This window comes from Athene cunicularia (genome assembly GCF_003259725.1).
Source record: "Athene cunicularia isolate RWA chromosome 1 unlocalized genomic scaffold, athCun1 chr1_part2, whole genome shotgun sequence".
NCBI classification, from domain to species: Eukaryota; Metazoa; Chordata; class Aves; order Strigiformes; family Strigidae; genus Athene; species Athene cunicularia.
Window position 1 is genome coordinate 13,947,750 of NW_020799092.1, and position 11,768 is coordinate 13,959,517.

Below are 11,768 nucleotides of genomic sequence, written 5' to 3' on the forward strand. Positions count from 1 at the left end.
CAAAGCAAGTGGGGTCCAGTGTCTCCATAGAGGGGAAAAAAAATTTGCCTGGTTCTGCGTGCTTATACTCTCTCTAGCTGCGAAATTCCACGGACAGTTTTGAGGGTCCTTACTCTTTCTGGAGCCAAGCATCTCCTGCTGCTGGTTAAGGATAAAAATGGAGATGAACAAGGCAATAGGAATCGATAGAAAACTGTTTCTATGGATGGAATTAAATTAGCTGACACCAAGTTACGCTACTGATATTTTTAGACAGTCTGGGAAATTTTGATAGAATTCCTATCAGGGATCAACCAGTGGTAAACACTTCTGGTCTTTGGAGATAAAATTAGGTGCAGCTTCTTGACAGACAACTTTGGGGAAAACGTCTATTTTCTTTCTTTATAACCTTTGCTCTCTTTCTGTTTATTAGTAAACCCTTCTTATTCCATGCTCTTGATTAAAAGTTTATCTTCTCAGTTTTCAACTCCAATTGTACATCAGGTGTAAATATTATTCTTTAGGACTTGTGAATACAGATGTCTAACGAATCTGAAGAATAAAGTCTTTTATAGACTTAGTTTTAAATGTGGGATCACTCCTTGTTTTTCCAAAACTTTTTTTTTTTTTTTTTTTTGGTAAATTTTAAGTGTCTTTAGACTTTTAAAAAGTACACTGGTTAGCTACTAAGTGGTTTGTTAGGCTCATGTTAATCATTCCAGCAAATCCTGTAAATGCAGCATTCAGGAGCTCAGTTAACATTATCCAGCACCTTTGATAAAAATGTCAATGTTGTCCAGAAATTTCCCACCCTGGGAGAGAACGCTTGTGGTAACGGGTAGCATCCTGCTGGGGGAGGGAAGCTAGACTATTATTTTTAATTATCTGTTCATTAGCTTAATCATGATTCCTATTCTATTCATCCTCCAAATATTCCATTGTCCTTAGGGAGTAACACCGGTGTTCAACATTTTTTTCATTGACGCTTCTTCTTTCTAATAGCCTTGGGCTACCTGATTCCCTTCTTCATCAGACAATTACACAGTATGAAGTGTTGCAAAGGAAAGGATGTCTTGAACTCATTATTTGGAGAGATATGTAACAATGAATTATTTGTGATGCTGTTAGAATAACATATGAAATAAATTAAGTGGAACTGACTTTGCCATTTTACATATGATAATAGAGAGTTTAAAAGCAATGTCTTACAAAATTATGAAGTTGATTGAAATTATTATACATTTATTTTCTACCTCATACATTAATAAGAGAGTTGTGACAGTGATTTCTAAATAGGTAATAGAGAACAGTGAACTAACACACATGCTTTAAAATCATGATTTGAAAATTTCCCACTTTGTTGCATAGTCATGAGGCTTGTTACTTGCACATTTAATTTCCTTTGAATACTTTTAGCTCAGTGAATGATTATAATTATTAAATGAATGTACTGAAGACTGAATCATTTTTTATTTTTATTGCTATCTAGATACTAAGGCAGGTAGAGTGATGATGAATGTGTGGTTCTTTTTAAAGCCACATGTTTTATTTATTCTGTTGGGAATAAATTTTCAACTAATTTGAAAATTTAAATTAATTTACAGCTTACAACAGATGACAGAAAGACAGTCCTAAAAACAGAAATCTCATTTTCCCTTGTGTTGGGTTGCTCACAACAATGTATTTAAAAGGACTATGGCCAAAAGTATGCAGAAGTGGTCAGCTAATATCCACAATTAATTTGTATGTTTGTTTTCTTGTTTGTTTGTTTTAATTTTAAAAACCTCAAGCTTTTAGAAAACCTGAAATAGAAAAAAAAAAAAAATAGGTACAAATTCCAAGGGTTCCGGAGGATCTCAAGTACTGGATGATCCTTTACTATTTAATCTCACATTACTGCCAATAGCTGTTACTGACAAGCCATTTTACTTATGTTGATTTCAAGACATTTCCATAAATATTTTAAATCACTGTGCTAGACAGCTCTAGTTCTGCAGAGATTTTGGATTGGGTATGACGCTTGACCCCTGGCTATACATGGAGGCTATGATGTGTTTCCAGATTCAAGTCCTAAATTTTGTAGCTTTGAAGTTACTTGTTGTAACAAGTAAAATGCTCTAAAAGTCGGAACAGAAATGACAGTACAGTGTCAGTCAGTCATTCCTCTGATTACCAGGCCAGAGCTGAGATGGGACCTTCTGTGTGTGCTGCCACTGCTGGGTTTCCCCTCCCACAGCCTTCTCCCTCAGTAGTCTCACCTCCGGCAGATAAACCATGACAAATAGCTTGTAACAAGCTTGTAATGACTTCCCAGGCAGTAACATCTCAACTCATCTGTTCACCGATACACATGCATCTCAGCCCTAACAAAGCTGTAAAAGTAAAAATACATCGCTAGAGTGTACAACCCGAGTATCTGCTTGCTGTGTTTTGGTGCATGGATGTTATGGAAGTGGTTAAGACAAACTGAAATAACTCTTTCTTGTAACACAGCAAGAATGCCCTTTCAGTGGGAAATGTGATATTGTTATAACCCTATTGTATTTTTAGATATGTTATCCTAGCCCTTGAATAACTCATGCTCTCAGACATAGACGCAATCAAGGGCAAAGGAATTAATGAGAAAGTTCGAAGTTGGGGGGGCAGCTTTAAAGTTAGCAAGGGCCCTTGGTAAACTTCCATCCTGGGCATATATGCATATAATTTACACTATTGCTGCATTGCAATAGCGGGCCCTGCGCACTTAAATACTGATTTACTATCTGTAAATTTTACATGTACATTTACAGCTACTTTAAAGGCTGTGTTGTCAGTACAGGGTATTGTGACCTGAGTATAAACAGAAATCAGATTCTTGGTCTTTCTTACTTTTCAAATAGCTATTCATCTTCAAAGACTGTAAAAGGAGACAAAAGTGTGAAATAGAAAGAAGCAATTCTCACTTTGTTTCAGTTTAGACAAGGGCAGAGGTTACAGCATAATTTTTGAACTCTCTTCTCAGTAGGTTTGGCCAATAATTTGGCAATAACTGGCCAAACCACTCTTAACAGGGAGGCAGGTAATAATTTACAGTTTAAAATCCCATCTCTGTTCTCATTTCAGAATATAGAGCTGGGAGGGATGTCCTGGATCATGGAATGGGTTCCCCTGCAGCCACAGGCAGCAGAAAGCATAATCCCTCATACAAACACTGCCCTTTTATTTTGGCCAACTCATAGGTACATAATCTCCAAGTTAGAAAACTAAGAGAAATATACCTCATGGTTCACAGCTTGCAAAAATTGCTGCTTTTAACCTAATTTAAGCAATGTAGGAAACCATAAAGAATTAATGTGAAAATGAGAGACTTGATTTTCCTGAGATTTCTGTATTAGAAAATCAAATCTAATCTAACTACATATCAGACTGCCAGAATCATCTTCCAAACTCCGTGACAGAAATTTCACCTCCATAACTTCTCCCTTGCCCCTCAAAGCCTACAACAGTCTGAATTACACTTCCCTGCATGGATTCCTATATAGGATTTTTTTGTTTTCTGTTTTCCCTGCAGGTAAAAAGGGGTCTGAGGAATCTACACAGGACACTGCAGATAGAGATTTTGCTCACGGGAGGACATGTGGGAAGCCAGCTATCTCCGCGCTGTTACTCCAGTGGATCTCTGCGCGGCTGGGTGCCTCCACAGCCGCCACTGCGCAGCCGTCTGCAGCTCACAAGCTTCCCATCTAAGCCTCGGAGCCGTAGTGCTGTACAGAGCGCTATTCACACAGGCACAAACAATAGCTGAGGGTTAGCTTGTATAAACGATGAGAGGTGATGCAGAGGGGATGGGCTCTTCACTCACCCGCCTTCAAAAGAGGAGAAAGTGCCTGCCTAGCAAACAGCCTGTCTCCCATGGAAAGCTGGTAATAGAGACGAGGTGAAGCTCCTGCTTCCTGTCTGCTGACAGAGGCCTTCCAGGAGGAAAAGAGACAACAGATGGTTAACACTGTATGTTAACACTACTGAAAATCTGTTCAGTTCCTGATATTTCTCAACTCTCCTTTTATTCCACACTCGCCTGTATTTCTATATTCTCTCAGACCTTTCCTAAAAGGCACATTCCTCACTTGCAACAGCAACGTGTATTATACTAGTGCCACTGCTCACATTTAGAAAAATTTTTCCTTCACTTAGAAAACTTACTTTTTTCCATTTCTTCCTTAAAAGCCATGTTTGCTCAGTCTTCCTCTATTGAAATCCACTTGGATATGTCTGTTCCTATTTCCCATTTGACCTTTGTCTTAAACATTCAACTCAAATCAGAACTCCTGTCTATTCCCAAAGGTGCAGAGTCAGCCACAACCAGTGTAATTGGTTATTACTCAGACTTCAAACACGTGTCCAACAGGCTAAACAGAAATGACAGAAACATTAAAAGAGACAAGGTTGAGAGAGAGAGAAAAGGAGGGGGGATCAGATTAAGAAGGTAATGTTATTTAAGGCAGTTGGTATATAATGTGATTAGGTTTTATTCAGTTTTTCTTTCTAGGGTACCTTGACCTCTGTTCATGACTGTTTTCAAATTTCTAGAAACTCTGTAACTTACAAAGATTAAATATAGAAAAAGAAGCAAAGGGGTTCCTATATTCCTGGTTTATTTCAATCCAACATAAAGGAGGACTAAATCTGCTGCCTCTTCAGGACATAAAATGGCATGTTAATTCCAGTCATCTCTATGCTACAGCAGCTTCAGGAACAATTGCCTGTCTTGTTTCCTACCCTGTCATTTCTGTTCCTATGGCTGCTTCAGCAGGAACCCGTGGACTGGCTGCATGGCACTCAGGTCACACACGGGACTGCTGCGTCCCCGGCACGCTGAGGTGTGCACACATATAGCACATTCCCAAGGGTGTACCCTGTCACACTTGCCATCTGCACAGCCGCCGTCTCGTCCAGCACGGCACTGCAGACCCTGCCGTGTCCCCGAGTGTGGTTCTTTGGCACAGAGTCCCCTGACTCCCAGGGGTGCGAAGGGATCAGACCACAGGGATTTTGAAAAAATCAGACATAAAAAGGAGGCTGCATTCACTGTTGATTATGTACATAGATCAAATTAGCTCCTCATGAACTCACCCTGTACCACCATTACAAGGTAGTAGCCTTTCTGTAAGGAATTCTGACCATGGTTTGCTCTCCAATTGCTCACAAGGTGGCCTTGCCATGAAAGCAGTCCTTGCAAAGAGACATCAATGACCGATCTGTGATGTTGCACCTGGATTCAACCCACTGAATTTTTCCAATTACTTTGGTTTCTCAAGCAGATCGAAGACCTCCTCATACTGGATCAAAACTCTGCTTCAGTACCAAACTGTTGTGGAATGCCATGGCCTAAATAAGGCAGCGTTAACAAGTAGCCACAACACATGGCTGTGAAATCTCATTGGAATGGAATGAAAGTTGTTGATCCTAGTTATGTCATATCTGAGAATCAGTGTAAAACTCACAGATGAAAGAACAGGGTCTTCTGACTCAATTGAAATGGCCTGCATTCTTAAGCAGGATCTGGCCCTTAATGCTTAGTGGACTCTACATGTGATAAATGCCATGTGTGCCTCCTGCATGTCCTACACTTTCACTTCTTGAGGATAAAATCACAGAAGGTATACCAGCAGTTTAGGGGCAATGAAGAAAGCCAGAACCTCTTGATTTAGCAGCAAAGCCCACCTACTGATCGATGTACTTGATGTGTACTCTCTCTAAAGCAGTGTTGAAAAAAGACTACATGTGGGTGTAAGATCTGTTTCTCTCACTGTTACAGAAAGTGGGGGAGAGGTCATGGTGCCTGGTCAGCTCCTTTTCAGGAAGAAGGGAAGCCCAAAGATCATCTCTTGGAGACAAACACCATGGGTCAAACTATGCCAGGTCAGGCAGAGTCATCAGGGAGCAATTATTTCCTGTATGTCAGAAGGTGAAACACTCATGAGATGCAGCATTGCCAATCACTAGGGCACCATACTGTTTCACAGTTCAAATACTTGGGAACAGACCTGGCAGCAGGGAAGCATGTCTAGCATCTCTAGCCCAGCTTCTAAGAAAATTGCCCGTCGCATGTACCAGCCTGCAGCGACACTGGGACTGTGGCCCATTTTGCTGTGGAGGATGGCCAAGTGGAGCGCTGATCTCACAACCTTGCAGGGCTGCCAACATACTGAGAACAGCAGCATCAGGGGCCAGTATGACCGTGAGCATAGCCATGGCTCTCACATTGCAATGCAGCACTCTGGCAGCGATGAGAAAAGACAAACATGAACATCACCTGCTGAGCTGCTTTTCCTGCTAAATGATCCTACTAGCAGTAATTCCTCTGCACCCCTTATAGTCTCAAACTACTTTTAGGCTGGATCGTTAACTGGGGCCACCTGGCCTGGATGAGACAATGGCACTAATTTACACTGGCTGACAACCAAGACCACCACTTCTGTATTTTAAATCTGTATCATATTCTGGGGCCTGATGGTTTGCCAGTTGTCTGCTGGGGGAGCACATCTACTAGCAAGTGTACCATTTGGGAGGAGTGCAGTCCTTGTCTGCTTCTATCTCTGCACTCTGGAAGCTTTTGCAGGGGAGCGTGTTAAAACATGCTCTGCTTCAGGTTGAATTCCTTTTGTTCTATAATGATTATTTTCTAGCAATAAATAATATATCGCTGTGAATAGTAAGGGTGCTTTTTATCACTATGACAGTGTAAGATTCCTCAAGATCAATGCACAGGTAACATACATCCTAAATTCTGTAAACTAGCCTAGAACAGCTGAAAGTTCAGATACCTTCATAGAGTTTCTTAACCAGAGTCTTTCTTTTTTCCCTCTCTTCCTTTTCATCATATGCTAGTAAACTTGTAGGACTAAAACCTGGCTGCTTTTGTCTATCAGGCTCACATAAACCCATAATTTTAAATACTGGCAATATAAACCTTTACACCTTAACAGTTACACACACTACCTTTTCATTCAGCAGAAGCACATTTGGGATGTGAGTCTTCTGACTGGTTTTAGATTTCAGGATAATTCCAGTTGGAAGGCATCTCAGGTGATCTCTAGTCCAGGGTCAGATGTGAGATCAGACTAGGTTTTTGAAAGCTTTGTCCAGTCTTGTCTTGAAAATCTCCAGAGATGGAGACTGCATAGCCTCTCTGGGCAACCTGTTTGACTGCCTAGCTGCCCTTATGGTGAAACAGTTTCTTCTTATTACCAGCTTGCTTCAATTTATACTTCTTACTTCTTACCCTCCCATCACACACCACTGGGAAGAGCCAGGCTCCATCTTCTTGCTAACCTTGGGAAGGCTGCTGCTAGGTCTCCTCTCACCTTTGTCTTCTCCAGGCTAAACAAATCTAATTTCTGCCATGTTTCCTCACAAGGAAGGTGACCGTCTTGTTATTCCTCTGCTGAATTTGCTCCAATTTATTAATGTTTTTCTTGTATCAAGGGCGTTCAAAACTGCACACAGTATTCAAGTGCCCATAGAGACCTTTGTGACCATGGGCAGAGGTCCTGTGTGCTGCCTCTGGGAAGGACTGCCTGGGCCCAGGGTGACAGCCACCCTTCCCTGCCCTGCCTGAAGCTGCCAGTCTCAGAGCGTGCACAGCCAGGCACCAGCCCAGCCCAAAGGAATCCAAATCAGAGCTCAGTTCCTTGGGACCGGAGGACCAGAACAAAAGAGAAAACATGGCAAAGAAGGGATTGGGATGTGTGATCAGTGTTGCTGCTGATTTTTTTAAAGGGAACCTTTTTTATTTAGACAACATCCCATAACCATCTTCTCATCTCCCCCCCCCAACATAGCATATTCTGTTTTAAACTTGTCCCCTGTGCTTTTTCTCAGGCCCTTGTGGTGCCTGAGGAGTACAAACCAGAGCAGCGAAAACTATAATTATGAATTTTTATGTCCTCCTCTGATTTATAGGTTTTCGAATTACTCTACATCCAAAACTTTTATTTCACTTGTCCTAACAAAATGGGAAGTGCTATCCAGCTTAACAAGAGTGTCATTTCCATTCAAAAATTATTCCTTTCTGTTTGAAGAGGCTATATCAGAAATGAACATCATTGGGAGGTTTTCAGTTTCTCACAGGTGGCTGTGAGTCAGGAAGGAAGGTTGCAGTGTTTTTGTCTTCTCATTCAAGGCAGGTTCGTGGTTGGATTCAAGAGGCATTTAGAAAGTTATTTCTTGGCTGTTTTCAATACAGCTTCATTTTTGGATGTTTTCAATATACCACAGAAAGAACTAAACAAACGTATATAAATGTCTGTCCATCAGACTGATGAAATGATTTTGAAAGAGACCTCATACTGGAGAGGGGCATCAGGGCAGCGTCTGGGGACCTTGTGCGCATCCAAAGGAATCCCAGTCTGGTGCTCCTCAGCCATTTGAAAGTTATAGCTGGGATTTTCACAGGGACTTGCTAGAGCTTCCCAAGGCAATGATCCCTTTGTAGTTTTCAAATTGGACTCCCCATGGCCTGGGCATTCCCTTACTCAGATTGGGAATTTTCTGTTCCTCCCTGAGGTGAAATCCTGAGAGCATACTGAAATGAGCACAGAGGGGTCCTCTAACCAACTCCACCAATTTAGGCATTTTCAAACTATTTATTGCTGAGGAACAGTCATGGGGTATTTTCAGGGTGGCCTTGATTGATGACATACAGAGGTTTTTTGAAATGTACCTGAGGGGTGGACACCCTTAAAATGTTCCCAAGATGGGATTCTTGGTGTATTTCCTAGAATTGCCTCCTTCACATAACAGTGCCTAAAGTGAGACGGCTATAAATGAAGTCTAGCGCTACAAGGATATGTGCATGTTGTAGAGCTCTGCCTTTAAACAAATTAATTTTATTCTCAGTTTCTTTACAGTATGACTAAAAATGCTCATCGTAATCCTTGTTCTCTTGAGATACTGTAAATACTTGTCTGTATGAGCTTTTGAGGGAAGCAAATAGAAAAAATTGCCAGGAAAAGTTTATCTCAAGCTATGAACAAGTGTGCAAACCCCAGATTTGCAATGGATTTTCACCTAGCTGCAAACATTCTTTGTTAATGGTCTTTTTGTTTCATGGCTCTCAATGATTTTTTTGTGCTAGCCCTGTCTGTCCTATCGCCATCCCCTTCCCCTACTAAAAAGACTTTCCTGTCATCCTGAAAACAAGAGGCTGGTCTTCTGGTGGCTCCTCAGCATCCATCAGGATTAGATCTGTTTTAAGGAAAAAAAAAAAAAATAAAAAAAAAAAATTAAGGTACCAAATCAAATATACTAGTTGTTCATTTGCATTGAGTGTGCACATTATAAATAATTTCACTCAACCACTCTGTAAGGTGCAGACACTGTGGGGGACAAAAAAAAAAGCAAATTCAAATTAGAATATCTAGGAGGATTTTTAGGACTTTGCTTTAACCAGAAATTTGATTGACTGAAGTACTGATAGTGTTAAACCTTAAGTGCCTAGTGTCAGCAAGGAGGTGAAATTTATGGCTGAGTTTTACAGTCTGAAAATAAAGAATTTATTGAAAACACGCAAGAGGTCCTTAATGAAAGTGTCGTTGCCAGGCACTGTTATAATAATACTAATGCTTCTGTGTTCTTACTTTTGAGCTCCCTACTAGTTAGACATAAAGATACCAACGGAGAAGGTTTGGTACAGCACAGGAATTTTGGATGATGACTCTCAAAAACGATGGAGTTTTTATAATAGGGCTCTGGTTCCTCCAACTAAACAAACAAACAAAAAAAAATCTGTGTATCTTTTATCTATCATCTCATAGACATCAAAAGCTAGATTGTAGATAGGGGCAAAGAGTGCTGTGGTGGCACCAGCCTCTTCAACAGCTTACCTCTGGGCAGTTGATAATCAGGAAACTGTGTCGAGGGGAAGAAAGAGGCTGCCCACCTTGTGCCCTGGAACAGGTAACAGCCTGGCAAGGGTGCCAACCCAAGACCAATCAATCTGTTTTGCTTTTCTTGGTTCCTAAGTGGCCATTTAGAGGACAACAAGCAATACCCAAGCAAAGGGTCTGTGAAGGTGTGAAGTCTGGAATTTTACTCTCCCTCTCCACAGTGGAGAAACAACCTACAATTTAACACCCCTTTTTCTAGCAAGGCATTTAAGGATAGGCATCTCCATTTCCATAAAAAACACAAACCCCCTCACTTTAAAGTGTTCTTAAGCCCATCTCATCCTGCCCCAAGCTGCCCTCTAGATGTGGGAGGCAATGCTGGGAAGGTGGCATGAGGAGATAGAGAGGGGGTGGGGAGAAGCTGCTCCACATCCATCACACAGACCAGCTGAAGCTACCCAGTCAAAATAGCCAGCCAATTCCTTCCCTGACACACAAGCTTTTCAGTCTTTTCAACAGACTGGAAGAACTGCTCCTTTCCTCACACCCTCACCATGTTCTAGTTGTTAAGCTGTAGGAAAGGGATGAAGGACAGAGACAAGACCAGGCCAGCAGGAGCATGCTCAGGAAGGCATGGTGGCTCTCTGACCTGCTTACCGCTACTCCAGACACCTGCACGTCAATTAGAGCATGCAACACTGAGCCCGACTGAACAGTCAGCATCTTGTGGTGTCCAAAATCAAGTTGGCTAACTGGGATCAGCCCCTGATCTGTGCTGAGCACTATCTAGGCTCACAATGCTTTCTGCTCCCTCTTTACCTCTTCTCAAGAGCCTTGGAGCATGATGATGCTCAAATAAAACCCACATAAGGAACAACTGACCATTATTAAAAGAGAATACAAAGAACCAGGTAATTAAGCTAGGACCTGAACAGTGGTTTTATTCTGCCGATGTCAGGTAAAATCTCTGAGACGTCTCCCATAGCCTTGAAGCTGCTGTCAGAGTTTCTTAATAGCCACCACAGGTGTATGTATAACTCTGGCAATATTACCTACAGCCACAGTGGAGCCTTTCTGAGCCAGGCTGGTACTCTTGGTGATACAAGTGGTCTGAAACTCCCTGTGAGCAAAGAGGCTCAGATGCTGCCTCTTCCTTGGCCTCTTGCCCTCACTCCTTGTGTGCCGAGCTCTGGCTGGCCGCCCCTCCTCAGAAATGGGCCTCACATCCAGGACTCCCCCCCAGACTCCCCTCAGTTTAAGCACACCAAGCAGCTATTCTTCACAGGCAAGAGATTACTGGGACAGATTAAATGCTTTGTTGAGGCAAGCTAATCCAAGCAAAAGAAGAGTTGCCTGTACCTACATGATGTTCTGCCTCTGTTTCCCAATTTCTCTTGTTCAAGGTTTGGCACGCAGCCTTGCTGGGGTGCACTCTCACATACTTTCCTTAACCTGGTCAGCAAGGAAGAGTGACAAACAGCCGAGGTCAGCTTTCTGCAACTTCCAGCCCCATCTGCCAGCTGATTTGCCCAGTTGACTTCAAACCGCCACGAGGTGGTTGGGGCCCCACGAGCGTACGGTTTGTCAGCCAGTTCTGAGCCCAGCCGTTATGCTTTCCCAGGTAAAAACATTTTTACTTATTTCTTTATGCACCAACTCGTCACTGAGATGGAAAACAATTAAAGAACCGGGCTCATGTGCTCCCGCCACGGTAGAGAGGAGCACCGGCTCCTGCCCGCGCACACGAGCGAGGAAGAGGAGGAGGAGGAGAGGGCTTATGCTCATTTTGAGCGTCTCGCGAGCAGAGCGGGCAGCCCGATACCACCGGGTGACTCTGGGGCCGCGGCCGAGCGAGGGCACCAGGAGCCCGATCGCCGGGATGAGCAGGGCCCGCCCGCAAGACGCCGCGGCCGCCACCCG